General features: G+C 47.3%; 1 long non-coding RNA gene across 1 annotated transcript in view; it reads left to right on the forward strand.

The window, feature by feature from the left end:
• Positions 1–15,260, forward strand: part of LOC140616898 (uncharacterized) — a 30,486-nt gene extending 15,226 nt beyond the window's left edge. The window contains exons 3-4 of the long non-coding RNA XR_012017217.1: positions 3,240–3,401; positions 14,284–15,260. This is a non-coding gene — a long non-coding RNA (uncharacterized lncRNA). The remainder of the gene's footprint in view (positions 1–3,239; positions 3,402–14,283) is intronic.
• Positions 15,261–20,444: the final 5,184 nt, after the last annotated feature.

Genomic DNA, 20,444 nt, shown 5'->3' on the forward strand with positions numbered 1-20,444 from the left:
GATCTAGGTGAGATGGTTAGGTGAGAGGATATCATTAGCTCCTGGTGCCCTGTCATCCCTCTTGGAGCCTTTCTGCCTGGAGTGTGTGCGGCAGACGGTGGATCCCCTTATCTATAAAGGCAGTACTTGTTCAAAGCCCTGAGACTGGGACAGCAGCCACTTACCAACACTCAGTGTGGCCAAGCCTGTCTGCGTGGCTCGGGTCTGATGCCCAAGAGAAAGCAGGGTATCTCAGGGGTCGATCTCTGGGCTGGCTATCTCCCAGTTCGTAAAGCAATTAGCAGAGGGGCCTGGCCCTCCCAGCGTCCATTCATTCTTTCTTTCTTTTATTCATTCACCAGACTAAGAAGAGTTACCCAAGGGCAGGGATCATATCATATTCATCAGTAAATTCCTACCGCTTAGCCCTGAGCCTGGCACTGAAGAGACTCTTCAGTGAATGAACCCATTCAGTGACCATGCAGGGTGCAGTGCAAGTCCCTTGAGGATATGCAGCAGGTATAGGCCACAGGGGTGGGATGCAAATCCTTGCCTTCCAGGAACTCACAGTCCAGGTGGGGCAACAGTTGTTCCACAGCGATTTCTTCATCTTAAGTGTGGGCCAGAGCTGGAGTAGGGCCTGCTGGGAAATGAGTAAGCAGGTCCCAAGGCCCCAAAACCAAAAATAGCAACCCACCTCTCCTAGCATTGATGTTGTTTTTTTTCTACCACCCTCATTCAAGGCTCAGGGCTTTCTCCTTGCACAGGGCTCTTAGCTTCATACCTTTGACCACTCTTCTGCCTCCCTGGCATCCCAGGGCCCCACGTCGGGATTCTGTTTTTATGGGGTACCTGGGTGGCTCAGTCAGTTGGGTGTCTGCCTTTGGCTCGGGTCGTGATCCCAGGGTCTTGGGATCGGCTCCGCTCAGTGGGGAGCCTGCTTTTCCCTCTCTCTCTCTGCCTGCTGCTCCCCCTGCTTGTGCTCTATCTCTGTCAAATAAATAAATAAAATCTTAAAAAAAAAAAAAAAAAGGATTCTGTTTTTATAACACCACTGGAACAGGCAGGCAGGTAGTGAGGCTTAGTGAAGGGCTCCGGACTGGCAGATCCAAGTTGGAATGCAGTTCCCACCACTCCTTGGCTGTCTGGAGCTGCACACACATTAGTAAACCCTCCTGAGCCTCAGTTTCTTAATCCCACAAAGGAAGATGACAACAAACACCCACAAGCATGTACCCCATGCCAGGCTGTCTGCTTTAACTTCTTCAGTCTTCGGCATCAGTGATCGCCACTTTACAGATAGGAGAGTAAAGCACAAGAGAGGAAGGACTTGTCGGCAGAGGCAAGAGGAGAATTGCAATCCCGGGAAGCAGCTCCTCCAAGCCTGGCTTCGTCCCATCGCCCTGCTCTCAGCCCCACTTTTTATGCGCCCTCATGGAGCGCTTCACAGGCCCCTTGCACCCAAGCAGAGCACGTCTCCTGGCTTCACAGCCTTTATAGAAACACGGATCCTTCTGTCTGTTTCTCCAGGCCTTGACCTCAAGCCCGAGCCCGGGACTCCAGGCAGGTCCTGACTCTCCACCCCGCTGGGCTGCCGCTCAGAGAAATTTCCCTGAACTCACCCTCCTCTTTCCTGGGCTCGCAGCCTCAGGTCAGCGGTCAGTGGCAGGTCCTCTGACCCGTCCCGGCAGCACTCCCCTGTTCCAGGCCGGCCCCCGCAGTCACTGAGCCTCAATTGACTCCTGCTGTTTTCTCATCTCCAGGCTCTCTCACGCGGCTTCCTTTACCCCTTTCATCCCTGCCCCCCACTCAGCTCCCACATCCTGCCCTGGGGCCCTCTCCCTGGCCCCAAGAAGTCTGTCTCGGCATTGTTCTCCACTTCCAGCATTAGCATTCTCAAGGCCCACATTTGCATTTTGATGGCTCCTGTCCCAGCTAGACAGGGGTACACTTTGATGCATATATATTTTGGAGAGGAGCGCTTTCTCCTGCACAGCGTCTAATTTTCCACTTTGATTCAAGTGCATTCTTTGGTTCGGGCCTGATTTACTCTGGGCCAAGACACACTTGAGCCAGCACCTTTAGGCTATGCTCAGGCCTAGAAGATAACGGAAGGGTTTTTGCCTTGTGGGAGCTCCAGGGAACAGAAGTCTCACTTCCCACGCCTCCCGCTTCTGCTCGGAACATCAAAGCTTCCTGCGAGCTCGCATCTGCAACCAGTGTTCTTCCCTCCCAGGCTCAAGGGCCTTGGCCCAGACCATTGCCCGGCACAACTGCAAAGGACAGAGATTGGGGTTCACCGTGGCCACTTCTGGTTGAGATGGGGGCAGCCGCAGGCCTTGATTTGAGGAAAATCCATCACAAGTAGGCAAGGAGGATGGGATACCAAAGCCACCCACATAGCCCAGCCACTCTCTCTGTCCATTTTTGTAACCTGAAGACCCTTCGGGTTTTAATGCAGGAACAAAGCAACATGGGGCCCAGGATGCATTCTCATCTAGGGCATGGGTGGTGGGGCTTTTAGTTTTTATATGCCTGTGGGCTGCTGGGGTTCAGCCAGAATTAGAACAGCCAAGTGCCAAGCAACAGAGAGAAAGGAATGTCTTGCCAGGTCTCCAGGGGTGTCGGGGCCACTTTTTACAGAGGTTTAGGGAATTGTGGTTTGCATGGCACGGCTTCCTAGGGTTTCATCCCAACTTCAGAGTGATTTATGATTCCTGTTCCATTGAGCAGCTCTCAACATTCATTTCCACCTACAGCCGAGTTCTTTCAAATATGTATGGTGTGGGGGTGGATAACAAGGCACATTAGGGTGGGGAAATGGAGGCAGAGGTCAGGGATGGCTGGTGTTGGGATCTCGGAGGCTTCCGACTCCAGGGCAGCAGCAGAGCAGCAGAGAAAGTCTTGATTTCTCCAGTTTAGTCAGCATTCAGCTAATGTTGCTTCAGAGGGTTCTATATTCCTGGCTCTGTGCTGATGACCAAGGTGGATGGGAAAACAAATAGAAGTAGGTCAGTAAAATCTTGAGGACTTTCTGTTCTTATGGGAGAGAAATAGATGCCTCATGATAACAGTTACTGCCCATTGATCACTTGCTCATGTAGGGTGTTTCCACCCTAGTATTATTTCTAACTTTCGTAGCAAGGTTATACACTGTTGCCCATTTTACAGATGGGAGAAAGAAAGGTTCCTATTAAAGGGTCCAAGGTCACATTGCTACAAAGTTGCTGAGCCAGAATTCACTCTTTTGAACTTCACAGCCCAAACTCCTGCCTGGGGCCCAGATGCAAGGCAAAGCAAAACCCCAAAACCCAAGGACGTGAAATAACCAAGTGCTATGAGAATTCAGGGAGGAAGGACCGCATCGTGCTGTGGGCATCAGGACCAGTTCCAAATAAGACGCCTGCTCTCACTGTAACCTGGTAAGAGGTAGGAGGAGTCCATAGGGAGAGATGTTCAGGAGGGCACAGGGAGCCGAAGCACTGAAACCCACTGGGGAGATAGTGAGTCATCTTGGGGTGCAGGATCTGAGAAGAAGAAGGTAGAGAATAGGGTGGCACCAGAGTGGCAGAGCACTCTGTAGGTATCTGGAGATATTCTATAGGTGTTAGGAGACCGCGGGAGAGTTCTGTGTAAGATAGTAATGTGACGAAAGATGTATTGAAGAAGAGAACTCAAGATGACTTAAGTATAGGAAGAGAATAAAATGTCAGGGGCAGGAGCAGCACCTGGGTGGCTCGTTGGTTAAGCATCTGACTTTGGCTCAGGTCACCTCTCAGGGGCCTGGGATCGGGCTCCCCAGGGAGTCTGCTTCTCCCTCTTTCTCTGCCTTCCCTCACTTGTGCTCTCTCTCTCTCAAATAAAGAACTAAAAACTTAAAAAAAAATGTCACGGGGATTCAGGCCACTGAAATCCAAACAAAGGGTGAAGAGATCATGAACACCGTAGCCTGAGAATGGCAAGGTGATATTAAGTTTCTGAAATGATTTAGAGAGGGGAATAGGGACCCAGAGCATGAAGTGAGAGGTGAGCCAGTTTGGAAATTACAAGGCAAAAGGTGCTGATTAAAACCCTAGCTAGGAATGGATTTAAGCCACAGGGATAACAGAAGACAAGAGAGAGAGAGGGATTAAATTCAGACTCAAAAGTCAGAATGGGTAAGGTAAGAAGCAAAGGGGACAGAAAAGAAGTGCTGGGACACCAGGTGAGGAGAAAGGGAAATTCTCAGGTGGCCCACGGGGTCAAGTGTGTGCTCTCTTCCCTACCCTTATCAGGCCTGCCAGATTGGGGGGTGGTTCCTGGCCCTGCCACCTGGCCTAACCCTATTCAGGCATCAGCGTCTTCTTTAAGGTCGTCACAGTATAACCCTACACGATTCCTGTGAGAAGCAGAACACGTAGCAGGTGCTCTCATTGTTATAGCTACTGCTGATTTATGTTATTCTTTCCCAAGTTTAGGAATTCGTGGAGATCAGGGACAAGGTCTTTGTATTTTCCTCAATCACCCGCTTGACCTCAGGCACATTAGAGTCACTCTTTGTTTCTTGACTGCCAGGAAAGTAGGATGGGTGAAATCTGTTGCTTTCTCTCTTGCTGCCCTGACCATTTATCCCTTGGTAGTGTTCCACTGCCATTAGGTATTAGTCAAAAAAGGCATTTGAAAGTCAAGAACAAGGACTTTTGGAGGCTCTCAACTCTGGACCTTTCTGACCAACCTTCGGTTTCTCCATATATAGAATATCTCCAATTTCCTTCCACAGGGCCAGCGGGCTAAGACCAGCCCAGTGACGTGGCTGGTTCCCAGGCTGGGTTCAGAGTGGAGTAGTGGGGAATCATGATGGTCAACTGCAAGCTTTCAATGTTTCTAGACTTGTATGATCACAGTTGGTGAGGGGTGGGGGGAGAGGCTTGGAGAAGCAAGAATGGGCATGGTCACATGAACACCTATGCACCCCAGTGAGAGGAGGAGTGGGGAGGCAGATACGAGGTAGGAGCAAGGCCTTAGGATGGCTTGGCTATATATGAATCTGAATCCAAAGTGCTTTTTTCTCAGACTTGAGATAAGGGTAGGGCAGTCCCTTCCATGGGTCTGGTCAAAGGACTTTCAGAAAGATTCCTTCCCTCTCATCAACACATCTTGGCATATCCTTGCCAAAGCTGGCTCAAGGAGTCTTTGCCCTGGGAACCAATTGTTAAAATCCTCTGACCACTAATGGCGGCCTTTGTTGCTTGTGTTTGTTTGGGTGAGGGGACAGAGGGAGGGGGAGTAGTGAAAGGCACAGAAGTGTTTGAAAGCCCAGCCTCCCCTTCGACTTGGCTGTCCCAGGCTTTAATAATGCCAGCAGCTGAGACAGCTACTGAACTATCAGGCCCGCCTCTCCCAGAGCTGGCGGCTCAGCTTTCATCTGTTTGTGACCAAGGACAGGGACATGGGGGCCAGCACCCAGGCTGGCTAATGAGTAATTGGGAACCTCCTCTGTGCACCGTCCTGGGACATGTACTAGGGTGACCTTGAGATTGCCAGGGCAGGCCTGATCCATCCTGAAGCCCAGGGGCCAAGGCGGTGGGGGGGAGGGGCGGCGTGGGCCGGGAGGGGAAGGAGCTATTTCCTCTTTGTCACCCCTGCTGCTGTTCCCAGGGGAGTCCAGGGTTGTGTCTCCCCCCACTGCTTATCTTCACCTGAATGTCCTGGTTTGAGTTTGAGTTATTTAAAAGTGTTTGTCCTCTATGGTGCACCTCTGGCCTCGTTTTCAACCTCCAACTATGCTCTCTCTAGTGAGCCCCTCCGCTGCAGGAAAAGCTCCTTCATGGCCATCTTCTTCCTCCTCAGCCAGAAAAATTCCTCCTTTTCTCTGTGAGGGCTTGGAATGGCTGCCCAGTTGGAGGGCATCCCTGCCCTTAGGGGTCTTCCACAGACTTGCCACCCCGTTTTTGCTTCCTCCTCCTCTTCCTCTGCGTACAGTTCACATACCTGCTTTGGTTGTGTTTGTTTGTTTTAAGTTTTTATATATTTATTTGACAGAGAGAGAGAGAGAGAGCGCGAGCACAAGCAGGGGCAGCTGCAGGCAGAGGGGGAGAAGCAGGCTCCTCACACAGCAGGGCTCCATCCCAGGACCCTGGGATCATGACCTGAGCCAAAGGCAGACACTTAACCAACTTAGCCGCCCCAGGCACCCTCACATACCTGCTTTGTGGGTCTGTCCCTTGCTTGCACTTATGGGGCCCGGGAGCACTTACCTAACTTCTCAGAGACTCTGTTTTTTCCCTCCTCTGTACAAAGGGCCCAGGGCACCCCCTCATCGGGCTGCAGGGGAACTGTAATAAGATGGCAGATGTCAAATGCTAGACAACAAAAAGATATTAATTCTCTGTTTCAGAGCCACATGTCTGTCCTCCTCCCCATTAGTAAGTCCTCTCTCTCCACCAGAGTGAACTCAGTAGCATGAAATACTTGAAAAATGTTTTCCAAATGAATGAATGAATAAATGAATAAATGCATTGCTAATGGCAGCAAATATATGTGGACATCTGTTCTCTGAGAATAAATCAGTTCAATGATTATGGAATGTCACAGTGTTGGAAGGAGTGGTACCAGGCACATGCAAACCATGCCCTAAAAGAATGGAGCAGGGCCTAACAAGTATCAAGACTTTTGTATTTTATTTTGGGGTTGTTTTTTAGGGATCTTTGTGTTTGAGAAAGAGCTCTGGCCACCGACAAAACCTAACTCTGTTGTAGCATCTGGATGATGTTAGGTGTTCAATAAGTTTCTATGGAATGAAGAAATGGATGAATGATCGAGAAAAATTAGCCATCAGCAATGGGAACAGGGCTCATTTTTGCTGTTGGGGGCTTGGGTACTGTTCAGAGATCTGGGTACCGACTTGCTGTGTGGTCTCCGCTCTGCCTCTTACTGACTCTACCTCCTTTCTTCTGATCTGAGCCACAAGGCAACATAATCCCCAATCTCTGTGTCTTCTTAGCGCAGTGCTAGAAGGCAAATACAGGAACTCGAGCCTTCCAGCAACCTCCCTGGCAATCTTATGCGAATATAATCACATATCTTTCTGGGGCCTTGAGAGCCAGCAGAGTTGAAGGAGGGGAAAAGGAGGCGAGGAGGGGGAAACATTAACTGGACAAGTCACCCCAGGGCAATGAAGCCCAAGAAAGCGCCTTTATCTCCATTCCTGCTATGCTTCATTGACTTCATTATTGTCCTGTCTCCAGGACAGGGTCCATTCTCCTTTCCTGCTCAGCTAGGCTGTCTCTGAGGGGCTGGGCCTGGCAACGCAGAGTGAAGAGGCAGGCAAAATATCAGTGGGTTAACTTGCAAAGCTATCCCCCCATCTCTGCTTTAAAGCAGCTGTTCCTTCAGGAAATTCTGACAAACCCCTCAGAATTATTGCTGGGGACTGTGGTTGGCAGGGCTCTGGGCTGGCTCAGCCCAATGGTGTTGTTCCTCAGCTGGAAGCTGGAACTTTGAGAGATCCTGTAAGGAGTTCCAGGAGGGCTCAGTGGCTGGCACTAGAGCTTGGAACAGCTGCTTGGTGATGGCAGAAGTTCAAATTCCACTTCCTCCAGGAAGCCTTCTGGGATTACCTCAGCCAGATGTTCCCTTCTCATGTCCTTTAAAGCTTTCTTGTTCCTTTTGGAACACGTAATGCTCTTTTGTATTCCTATTATTGCATAGTTGTTTTACTACCAGGAAGCTGCTAGTGGGAAGGATCTTAATCTCATTTACTTTGGTTAGTTGAGTGGTTAGCCTGGTGAGTCCTAAGGGAGGCACTTCTAAAGTACTTGTTGACTCCCATGTGCTGGTCTGCTTACCTCTCCAAGTTATTTCTTTGTACCTTCTATGGTTAGAAAGGATGCAGGGGAACGGAGGTAAAGGTTAAAGCCCCTCCATACCTATTTTGGCCATGTGTATGTAAAATCTCAGGTGGAGCACAGTGCCCCAGGAGAGAGAAGTCCAGGAAGTAACGCAGTCAGGGGGATATTCATGAGGGTGCCACCCCTTAGGCTCCAATTTCTGGTTTCTTGGCCCAACCTGTAAAGTCACATGGCCTCACTCTGTGAAATATTAGCTTGAATGGACCTACATGTGATAGAGCTCCATTTTAGGCTTCAAAGAATGAGACCCCGATTACTTTAGAGAGGCAGTCCAGTAAGGTGGAGAGGATCGCAGGTTCTAGATCCAGACTTCCTGGGTTCACCCCAGTCACTACCAGACAGCTGTGGAAATGTACACAAGCTACGTAACCTCTCTGTTCAGCTGAGGAAAATAATAGAAACTACTTCACAGAATAGCGAGGATTAAAGAACTTGTAACATGCGTAGGACTTTTAGAGTAATAGTACCCTAGTACTGCTTGCTGGGTTTTGATGAAAGCTTCGAAATCTTTGAGTTCAGAACCACAATCTTAGGATCTGAAGTAATTGGGGTACTGAGGTTCCCAACAACCTATGCTGATAAGCCCGTTAATTGTGTCACTTTTTCTGACTCTTCAACAAATACAGAATGCACCGGAAATCCACCCCCTCCCACCATCATCAACCTCTGACCTTTATTTCTAGTGATCCCTGACCCTGGCTTAGTCAAAATGTGTATGCTCAGCCTGGGGAAAAGACTTGGCTGTATTTAGCCCAGGTATGCCTGACCCTGGGTCAACCTAGACAAACACCTGCCTTCCGGTGAGCAAAGGTGGTAACATTCCTGAGGCTTGAGTAGGCTCTACTGTGTGTTGGAAGCCATCCGTTTTGCTCACTGCCTAAAACCATCTGTCAGGTGACCCGAATCATCCCAGCAAAACTCCCATGCTCCCTACCTTGGTTAAAAGAGCATTAGGAGCTTGGTGTACACATTCTCAAGCCAGTTGTTAATCTACCTACCTGGCTGTGTTGAATGCCAGGTCTGGTTATATTATCTCCCGGCTAGAGAAAGAGGGAAGGAAAAAGAACTCAAAGCCTGGGGCAGGGTGAGCCAGTGGTCAGGGCCAAATCAAAACTCTCCTTAAAAGGTATGTAGGTTAGGGGTAGATGCCCCTGTTAAACAGAACTGTTTCAGAAGGAAATCCCATGGAGCTGTTAATGAAGACATGGGTGGGAAATAAGACATTGAACACCCGACAGCAAAAAAGCCCACTTTAAGCATTTTTTTTCATCCGAGTCATGTGCTAGGTGCTGTGTGTAGCCTTCACTTCAACTCTGTGAGGTATGTTTGAGGAAACTGAGGCTCAGACAGGGGTGGGTAGGGGGAGAGATGTGCCTGGTGCCACTCCACAACTTGTAAGTGGAAGAGTTCTGAACACAAGGCTTCTGACTTCTGGCTCAGCCTACTATTTACATCTCTTCTTTGTGGAAGGGACCCTGGAGCTCATCCTGCCCAGCCTTTGGCCAAGTGGGTTTCTTGGCAGAACATTAGCCCCATGGGGCACCTTCCAAAAAAGTGTTCTGTACAAGCCATGCCCCTAGTGGAGGTTCACGATGCATGTTAAAGTCTCTGAGACATCTTGCAATTAGAGACCCATTTAATCTAGTGCTTCTAAAACATATTTAACTACAGAGTGACTTTTTTCTTAGAATAATCATTCACCTCCTGAGGAACTGGCTTTTGGAACACTTCTTGGGAAATACTAATCTGGTCTGATGCATTCACTTATTGGTGGGGAAATTGAGGAAGTGGCTTGCCTGAGGGCGGCCAGCAACCAGTGGCAGACCTGGGACCAGCACCCAGGACTTCTGACTCTCAGCCAGAGTGTTTTCTTTGACAGCTGACTGACCATGTCCTTTGACTTGGTACAGACCCAGTGGGGACCCAGGGTGAGGAGAAGACATAGAATAGATTTTTCTTGTGGAAAAGGCTGGACACAGGTCACGAAAAGGTCCTAAGAATATTTATAGCCGACAAATCAGCAAAAGCACATCTTCAAAGGCAACAGAATATACAGCTGCTGAAGAAGAATGAGATCAAAGAGAGTTACTGGTCAGGTGGGAAAATTCTAAGAAGGGTCTCTGAAAGATGTAAGTGTGGAGACAGATTTTGGTAGGCTGGGTCACTTTTAAAGGAAAAATAATTAAAAATAAATATAACAATAAATAAATTGAACGTGAGAATCTTACTTCATTCATTTAGGAAGATGATTTTATACACCTCCTGAGTCCATCATAAAGAATATTGGACAGATGTGGCTCCTACACAATTGGTTAGGATGAGCTGACCCTCTTGCCTCCAGATGTACAAATTGAAAAGCTAATGTGGACACTCCATGAGTTACCATGATCCACCATGACCTCCTTTGCTCCATTGTGAGGCATCAGGGTTTGGGGGCAAGAGTAGTGCACTCGGAATGAGAAAAATTCATGTTTGAGTCCTGGCTTTTTGGTTCTTCATTTATCTTTCTAGGTCTTCATTTTCTCAGTTAAAAAAGAAGAGTAGCTCCAAATCTGGGTGAGCCAGCATCGGAATCACCTGGGTTAATTAAAAACACAGATCCCTGGACCTAGTTCCCAAACTGCTGTAGCAGAGTTTCCAGGTATCTGCAATTTTAGCAAGGGCACTAAAGATTGTTTCTGAGCTACTTTCAGCTCTCACATGAGTGGTTTAAGTTTACTGAATGTCAATATTCTTGTCATAAAATGAGCATACTAATATTCACCTCTGAGTATTATATGGTACCAACATTGGGAACTTGGTAAACTCCAAAACTGCCTACAAGTGCTTAATATCAATATTCTGATAAGGAAACATTTTGATATATAAGAACTCATTTTATAGGGAAACTATAGGTAGCTTGAACCCATGTCTGGGATTTTTCTACATAGCATTAAGTAAAACCTTAAAATCGAGCTGATCCCAAGATGAAGTTTTATCTGGTAATGTTTTTTAACCTTCTTGAACTTTTGCAACTCTCTGAATCTTCTCTTACTTTTCCAAGCCACCTAGAGAGGAAGCTGCTAAAATGGTTTACACTAGTCAACATTTCCCAAAATTTGTCCTTTGGAACACTAACAGGTTTTAAGGGGAGGTGGGCAGGGGGTGGGGGTGGGAATGGGGCAGGTATCTGGATCAACTGTATTTGTGAAACTCTGTGCTAACCAGGTTTTATTAAGAATTCCAAGAGCTGGGCAGCCCTGGTGGCTCAGCAGTTTAGTGCCTGCCTTTGGCCTGGGGTGTGATCCTGGAGTTCTGTGATCAAGTCCCACACCAGGCTCCCTGCATGGAGCCTGCTTCTCCCTCTGCCTGTGTCTCTGCCTCTATCTCTCTCTCTGTGTCTCTCATAAATAAAAATAAACTCTTAAAAAGAAAAGAAAAGAATTCCATGAGCCTTAAAAAAAAGGAGAGAAAATGAGGCCCCTGACTGGCTCAGTTAGAGCATGTGACTGTTGATCTCAAGGTCATGAGTTTTTTTTTAACGGTCATGAGTTTGAGTCCCATACTGGGTGTAGAGATTACATTAAAAATTTTTTTTTAAAGTGTACTATAAACTGTGAATCTGTAAGAAGGCCAGAAGTGTGATTAGCATTGCTGTATTTGCTCAATGTGTTGAGGGCCATCTCTTAAGACTCGGAAATTTTTGCATTAAGTTTCCTGCCATTCCATGGCTTATTCTTCCCAGGTGTCCTTCCTTTTCAAAACAGGGCAGCTGGGGATGCAAGGCTCGATTTAAAGCAGGGGTTCTTAAAACTGGCTGTGTATTACCTGGGGAGCTTTTAGGAAATATGAATATTTGGGTTCTACCCCAGACATACTGACTCAGTGTGCAACCAGTCTCAGATCATCTTTGGACCTGTAATTGGGAATCCTCCAAGGAATGAATCACTTCAGGCATCTAAGTGGGAGGAATTCTTCTGGCTGAAGGGGGTAGAGAGGGAGGAAAGATGGTCCTCTAGCATTCCTTAAATTTCATGAGGCTGTCAGGGCATAAGCTATTTCTTGTGAAACTGGACCCTCCCCAAAGGATAGGAGGAGGCCTCTCAAGCGTTCTCAAAAGTCTCTGAAATCTGGAGATTTGGATTATGGTTCACATGGACCATACATAGCTTTCCTGTGTGACCATGGACCAATCTCCTAACCTCTCTGAGCTTCACTTTTCTCCTTGCAAACTGGTAGTTAGTTCTCCTATATGTCTTGAGCCCTTAATGAAGGCGTGATACAAACCAAATGAGGTAACAAAGAGCACTATGTTTCTGGCTTTTCCAAGGACTTATGAGCTAGCGAGACTATTCTGGTTTTTGCCCCAGATTTCACTTCTTTGAAAAACTAGCATCTGAGTGGCGACAAGAGATCTAGCCATTCTTTTTCCTTTAAAGGATCTTTGAGTTGGCTCTGTACAACCTGCAATAAATCATGAATCAACACTATATGTTTTAAAGAATATTAACCAAAGGATCTGTGAGACAACTAGGTCAGCAGTGGGCAAGATGAGGTAGGGAATGGAGACAAGTGTCCCGATCAATCAGAGCAGGCGTCACTCGATTTGAGGTGGGGATTATCTGGAAAACCTTCTCAGCTGTCTGGTTCATTTGCAGTGCTTGCTCAATAAGCCATTGTTATGAACATTTTTAAAAACCTTCTAGTCTGCCATGAAGGTTGGGGGTTGTAATGGTCCACAAACTTGGAAGTGTGGAAAGAATTCCTTTTTTTAAAAAATGCATGAAGTCCACTGGCTTAAACTAATTATGATAAGACAATGCCTTTCACAGAGAAAATAAACAGGTTATGGAACCATGCTTGCCAGCTACCCTGCATGTGCCATCCATCCAGCTAGCTCTGAGTGTTATCTCCTCCGATTCTCAGAACTACCGTGTGAGATCAGTTTGGTTACCCTGAAGCAGATAGGCAAAGGAACTGAGTCTTGGAGATGATAAAGAAAAAAAAAAAAAAAAAAAAAAAGAGGCCTGATCCCAAAGCACAGTTAGTAAGTAGAAGAACCAGGATTCGGAGAGCAGGTTCTTTGCATTGCATGCTGCTACTTTAATTCCCAGCTCCTTCCTTCCATGACTTGAATTTTTAAAACTTACAAATCTCAGGGAGGAATAAGATGTACTCCTCATTCATCTTTCATAGAGAGACCATAGAAAACCTGGAAAGTTCTTAATGAAGTAGTCTAACTGTGCAAGAAGAGCAGAACCCAAGCATCCTAATGGCCAAAATTGATGGTTTTTCATGGTATCTTGTTTTCCTAAAACCAAAAGAGAGACTGAGTCATACCATGTTCCAGAGCAAGCTGTTTCTCTGTGGAATCCTGGTTAGGGCCTGACAGGTACAGGAGTCAGGATGTCCTCAGGCAAATCTCTCTCTCTCTCCATCTGGTTTTGCCTCTCTGGAAAGCAGAGTCATGAAACTATCTTCCAGCCTGGGATACTTCTCTAAAGCAGGCTGGGAACAGCCTGGTGATGTCGGTTCCCTGGATATTATTTTGCAGGAGTTTAGGCATCCGTGGCTCTTTACCACACCCTGAAAAAGGCATCCTCCCCAGGCACTGAGTGACTACCTCGCTTGCTCTCCTTGTGGAGCAGCCTTCCCTTGGCCCCCCTTGGTTTGGGCTGTGAAGAGGGTGGTGCAGGAGGGAACTCCATCAAAGTACAGTGGGGAAAGGTGGTAGTGAACCTGTTCTTGGAGGATTCTCTGAGGAGAGAAAAGGGAGGAAGATACCAGGGGGAAAACTCCTGGTTTACAAAGTACCAAGGTGGGCATAGCAAAGAGGGTGCCCTCAAACCTGTGTCTTTCTCCATGTCTGTTGCTTTGTAGGAAAATAAGGATTCCACGTACACCCGTGGGCCAGGACACATCCCAAACTGGCAGCAGTGTTTCCTTTGGGGAGAAGAGTGAGGAACAGGACTTGAGCAGGGATTGGAGAAGATTGTAGTCTCATAGGTGAAGATTTCATTTTTAAGAGGAAGAAGAGGAGAAAGGGGACCTTGTCTGATAATAAAGAAGCTTAGATGTCCTGAAGGTAACTCTCTGACATTGGGTTCTTCAGAGAGAGAGAGAAAACAAGTGAGACTCCAACATTGCAGATCTAGCCCTAGGGCAGGACTGGACAGTGGACCCAGAACCCACTTAAGGAAAGTATATAACCTACGTAAGAATATATAGTTTGAATGGGAAATTATACCCCCTACTCATGGTTAGGCCTCAGGGGTCTCATCTGTGAAAGGGGATTCAGAAAAACTTGTCTAAACACAGGAAGTGATCTTTCTGCCCATTGAAGGGAGACTAAATTTCTGAAGGGCAGAGCCCTAGAGAGCTTCCATTTGCCCCATTAGAAAGGTGCCTCAGGTGACAGTGTCTTCCTTTCTTGCAGGTCCATTTAACCCTGCACAGAGCCCAGTCTCTCTGCCTTCCAGCCCAAGATAGTCCCGTACCTGGCATATCCCAGCCTCCCCAGGACACTGCAACTCTATGCGTACAAGATGTTTCAAAACTGGAGCCATCACCCCCACAATCTGTGGGATGTTCAGAGGACCCGGCACCTGGGGAGGGGGGAGGAGACAGGCAAACTGCCAGGCCAAATACCTTTCCTGAGGCCCCATGGAGGAGAAACCATCAGTCGGAAGGCAGGTCCCACTCAGGTAGGCAGCATCAGAACTGGAGGGGCTGGGCCAGATTCGGGACGATAACAGGAAAGTCTGCATGTAGCCACCAGCCCAGGCAGGGATGCATGTGCCTGAAGACTCAGGGCCCCCGAGAATGGGTGCAGCCATGCGGTTTGCCTTTCGTGGTCACAAGCTACCTGCCAGGTGGCAGGAGACTGCCGTGGGTGGTTGGCTGGTCTGGGAAGTGTAGTCCTTGCCCTGAGAGGGGCAGGATGGCACCAGGGAGCCCATGTGCTGCTCCTAGAATGGGCACACTGGAACCCAGTGCCACTGGGCACAGATTTCTTATCTACAGCTTCCTGAGGTTGTTTTTGGCTGGGACTCCCACACCTCTCCGATCCCGGCATTCATTGGCACTCATTGCTATGTGGAGTGACAGCCTCTGCTTCTGGCTCAGATCTGGTTGAGCCTCCTAAAGAGGTGATTTGGTGGGGGGGGCTAGGGGTCGAGGCCACCGTGTGTCACTCCTGTCGTGGCTTGAATTTGCTGTACATTTTGAGAAAGTCACCTGACCTGCTATACCTTGGATTCCCCTGGTTCCACTTAAACTCCTGGTTTACAAAGAACAAAGGTAGACATAGCCATTCTACCAATCCTGACCGTGTTGAGGAATGAGAAAACTAGTCTCTCAAAGATGGAAAATGAATTATTCAGGACAGAAAGTGAAGCTGAGTCTGCTGATTTTCACTGGTAGCTATTAGCCCCTTCTTTAGAAACAGAATCCTAAATATTGGGATTCATAAACTAAGCAGAATAAAGATGACATTTATCAACCTCCTTGTGGCCAGTAGAATTTAGGGGAAGTGTCATGGGAAAGTTCCAGAAAGTGTCTTTAAAGGGAAGAAGCATGTCCTTCACTACTTCTTGTTTCTGCTGGTGGGCTGCTGCCAAGAAAGCTGGAGCTCAACAGTCATCATGAACCAGGAGGCAGGAGCCAAGTTCTGAGAATAGCAGACAAGATGGAAGGATCTTGGGTCCCTGATGACCTTAGGGAGTGCCCCAGGACCCCTTACTATCTCCTCCAGACTTCTTCTATGAGACAGAGAAATGTATTTCCATCTTGTTTAAGCCAATAATATTTTGGGTTTCCATTACTTGCAGCCAAAGCTATAACTAATTGTTGCAAGAAGACAGTATAGTACATTTAGAAGGAATAGCCAACTCTAGAGATATGCTAGATTTGGACATGCTACTTTATTTTGTGTAGAAGAAAGTACCCAGTAATCTTGCAAAGGGAGGTCTCTGCAGGTTGAAGACAGAATCTGGAACCCTAAGTGAAGATCTCAAAAGGGATTTCTGTTTTTATTGATTGAATAAAAGAAATGTCTTTTGGAGAAGTTACTGCCCAAAAGGAGCTATTTGGGTGGTATTAATCCCCATGCCTTGTTTAGGATCAAGAAGGTAGAAGGGGAACTTTACAGTACATAGGTCATCAGCTCCTATGAAATAGCACATTTGGGGATCCCTGGGTGGCGCAGCGGTTTAGCGCCTGCCTTTGGCCCAGGGCGCGATCCTGGAGACCCGGGATCGAATCCCACGTCAGGCTCCCGGAATGGAGCCTGCTTCTCCCTCTGCCTGTGTCTCTGCTTCTCTCTCTCTCTCTGTCTATCATAAATAAATAAATAAATCTTTAAAAAAAAAAAAAAGAAAGAAATAGCACATTTGCGCAGCAGGCAGGGAGGAGACCCTTTCAGAAGTGAAAGGAGATGGTAAAAACAGTCGAGATAATCAAGTCACATAACCCATTGCATTATGGTTGCTTATTTGTGTAGTTTATTAAGCAGCTATTATACTCAAGGCAAAAGAGGTTACAATGATCAGACAGATCCAGTCCTTATATGCCTAATAAAATCTAGTAAAAAAAGGTAAGACATAGTTAACCTGTAAACACATATATAAAGTGATACCTACCTGGAGAGAGGTTTGGATCAGGTGGTGTGGGTCTGCAGAGGGAAAGAGGTCCCTGCCAGGTATGTTTCAGGGAAGCTTTGCAGAGGAGCAGGGCTTTGTATGTGGTCTTGGTGGATGGGTAAGATTTGGACATGCGGGACTGGCGGGGACAGAGAATGCCTCCTCTTTCTCCAAATCACTGTTAAAATGTTGACTTTCTTCCTGTGTGATGACTAACCAGGCCCTCCCAAGAATATGGATATTATATATATATATTTAAAAAAATTTTTTTTAGATTTTATTTATTTACTCACGAGAGACACACAGAGAGAGAGGCAGAGACACAGGCAGAGGGAGAAGCAGGCCCCACACAGGGAGCCCGATGTGGGACTCGATCCCAGTCTCCAGGATCACACCCTGGGCTGAAGGTGGCGCTAAACCGCTGAGCCACCCGGGCTGCTGGAATATGGATATTACAGTTGCTTGTTAAAGGCAAGAGTGTAGACTGTATGAATGCAGATGGTTTGGGGAACGTTGTTATGACCCGCAACTGAGGGAAGAAAGATCAGGTAAGCCCTCGGTTTCTGATTTAGACACACTAAGATTTGTGCCTTAGCTCAGTTCCTAGAGCTCCTTGGGACTGAAGGCTCAGAAGGCCTGTTGAGAATGCCCAGTCAGCTATAGCCATGCCCTAGAATCAGGACTTGGGAGAAGCCGAAGCAAGTGGTTGTAAGGGGGTGTCTAGGGAAAGGCTTGGACTGGTTGTCTCTGTTTTCTGAGCTCCATTAATCCACTTCCAGGGCCTTTGATCAAAGTCATGATGTAGGAGGTGCCTCTAAAAGCAGGTGAAATTACCTGGGGGATAGATTGGATGAGGGCCTGATACACTGACAGCCTGGTAGTTGTAGGAAGCTGGTGGTCAGACTGTTGGGGATACTGAAGCCAAATTCTGAGAAGCCCCTGGTTCTGGGCTTCCTGGTAAACAGATGTGCTGACTGGTAGAGTCGTGGCTTTCCACAGTTCGAGGTTTCCTCCTTTTCCTTTGAGGACGACTCAGTGTAGACCCATGATGATTCATCACCACCACGACCAGAATGTACGTTTAAATACCTAAGGTCCAGGCTCAGTCTACCACCTTGCCAGCAGAAGCCAGGGTCCTTCTTCATCTTTAGTTTACGAGTAAATTAGAGGCAGAGGGATGAGGGAACAGGGCAGTGATCAGTAAGGAAAGTCCTTTGCCTCCCTTTGCAAGAACACTGAGGAAAAAACCCAAAAACTCAATCTCAGTCTGTGAGGTATTTGTTGCTCCAGAGAAGAGCATGTCTAGGGGCCGGGGGAGCAAGGGAACATTTTACTGTTCTTCTTTTAGATCTTTGCCTGGAAACAGGAAGTTTGTTTGGCCCACTTTACCTGCTGGGGCCACTTGCTATCTACCTCAAGGCACAATCTGCTGTTTGTAATATCACAGCCGGTTGCCATGGAGACAGTGACGTGAGCACATCAGCCTTCTGGCTGTAGGAAGGGAACAGTCTGCTGAGATGGGGCCCCGTGTACAAATAAATACATTCCAAAGCAACAGGTGAGCCTCAGAGAAGCCAGGTCTCTGGTTTCTACTGAAATGTTTCTGCCATTAAACAAACATTGGAGGAAACACAAACATCTGTCTAGAAGCAAAGCTGGGAGCTCATGAATTCCAGGGCTGTGCCATGGCCCCTGCATCTGATTTCCTGTGTGGGCTGAGACAATTGGCTTAACCTCTCTGTGTTTTAGGTAAATTGGCTCTCTCTCCTTCCTGGCTCGCCCACCCCATGGTGGGATTAAGAGGGCGGATGCAACTGGAAAAGAAGAGGAATGGTCTTATTCCACTGGGACTCTAGGCAGAAGCGGGCAGGAGAGGTGCTTTTATGAGCCCCTGCCAGGGCTCATAAAATCATCTCCACCAGCAAATTACCATCATGTATTAACCCTTTTCATCTCCAGTCATTTTGCTACACTAATGCAGGAGGAAGCTCCAAAGAGAAGATGTCTCTTGGGGAGATCTGTTTCTCAAGGGCAAAGTCACTCTTGGGGAATTTGGCATGTGAAATAGTTCATCAAGCCTATGCACTTGGTTTCATTATATTTTCAGTGTGTCCCTAGATATATGGTTTAGCTAATGTACAAGATATACCATGTTAGCTTAAGAACAGCTAGCAGTATTGTGGGGACCCAGCATTTTCCTGCAAGCCCCAATCATTGATGATCTATTCTAAATTTCCAAGCCTCTTCTTGACATACGCAGACTGATACACCAACATAAATAGTCTGACTTTACATTGAAAGCCAAATATGCGTCTGGCCTATGTTCGCCTCTAATTCATAATTGAGTACAAGTGTTGCTTTGCACTTAACAGGTACCAATAACTACTTAATGAATTAATTAGTGTTAGCATTCACAATCTGGGTGCAATGCTCTGTATGTGTGTGCATGTGTGTTACAGAGAAATATGTAATCCTAACACTTTAGAGTTGGAAGGGACTTGAGAAGCATTTGCTCCAATACCTTTTTCTACTCAGTAAACCTGACTCAGAGAGATCAAATGACTTGCCCTAAGCTACAGCTCAAAGCACGGTCTGGACCCGACTCCATAGATTTCCAGTCCATCGCTTTTTCTGCCTTTTTTCTCCACATTCTCCCCTGCCCCCACCACCAACTATTTCCCTCTTGCTCAGGTCACAGGCGCAGGAGGCCTGAACAAGCTCCTGAAGTCAAGCAAGCTCCTATTGGTTGCCCTGGCTTGTGCACAGACAGCTCTTGACCACTTGTGCCTGCAGTGGGGCCCAGCAAGGCCCCTCACACACCTGGGAGGCCCCTGTGGCCAATCTGGTCCCTTCTCCTCCTAAGTTACTCACCCTGCTCTGAAAACTAGGTCTCTTTGAAGCCTGAAGTCCTGTGTTTGAGTTTCAGCTCCATGATGGACCAGCTGTATAACCTTGGCCAAATCCCTTCAATTCTCCGGGCTCAGTTTTCTCATCTGTAAAAGGACAGTAATGATTTCTGCCTTGAATGGATCCCAAGTTTTGGAGGATCAAGTGAGGTAATACGTGTAGGAAATGTACCTGTATCAGGACATAATAATATAATAAATCTTGTTATTGTCATGATTTGCAGTAATTTCTTACCTGCGAGTAGTGATATGCCCAGTCAACTGTGTCCTAAAGTGTTTCTAAAGCATATTGACTCCACCTCCATTTTTCTGGCTTCCTTTCCCCACCTCACCTCCCCTTCCAGCCTTCCCAAGTCCCAAGAAGCCAGTGCTTCTGGCAATAATCCTATTGGCTCCTAATCATTATTGCTGGTGAAGACAGCAGAAGCCCAGGAGGAGGGGAGGCATCCTTCACTCTTGGGGGATAGGAGAGCTAATGCCACTTGCTTTGAACCCTCTCCGCTTTGACTAGTTTCTTTGGGATTCACATATATAGGGTTGATGTTTTTTGTAATGTTTGAGTAAAATGAACCATAAACACCAAACAGCCCTTAGCCTGTACCTCTGAGAAGCAAGATGGATGGCTTCTTCCTCTTCTGCTCTTCCTGTTAACTCTGTAGGAGCCCGAGCTTACAGCTGTGGAGCACCCTCCTACGCACAATGTTTGGGACGGTGTAGGCTGCTTATGGGGGCTCCCACCCCCAAACGCCTTGCCAGAACTTGCCAGAATCCTCCAAACTGAGCTGTCTTATTTATTTATTTATTTATTTATTTATTTATTTATTTATTTATTTATTTATGATAGTCACAGAGAGAGAGAGAGAGAGGCAGAGACATAGGCAGAGGGAGAAGCAGGCTCCATGCACCGGGAGCCCGACGTGGGATTCGATCCCGGGTCTCCAGGATCGCGCCCTGGGCCAAAGGCAGGCGCCAAACCGCTGCACCACCCAGGGATCCCTCTTTTTTTTTTTTTTTTTTAAGATTTTATTTATTCATTCATAGAGACACACAGA

Source organism: Canis lupus, chromosome 25 (assembly GCF_048164855.1).
Source record: "Canis lupus baileyi chromosome 25, mCanLup2.hap1, whole genome shotgun sequence".
In the NCBI taxonomy this organism is placed as follows: domain Eukaryota; kingdom Metazoa; phylum Chordata; class Mammalia; order Carnivora; family Canidae; genus Canis; species Canis lupus.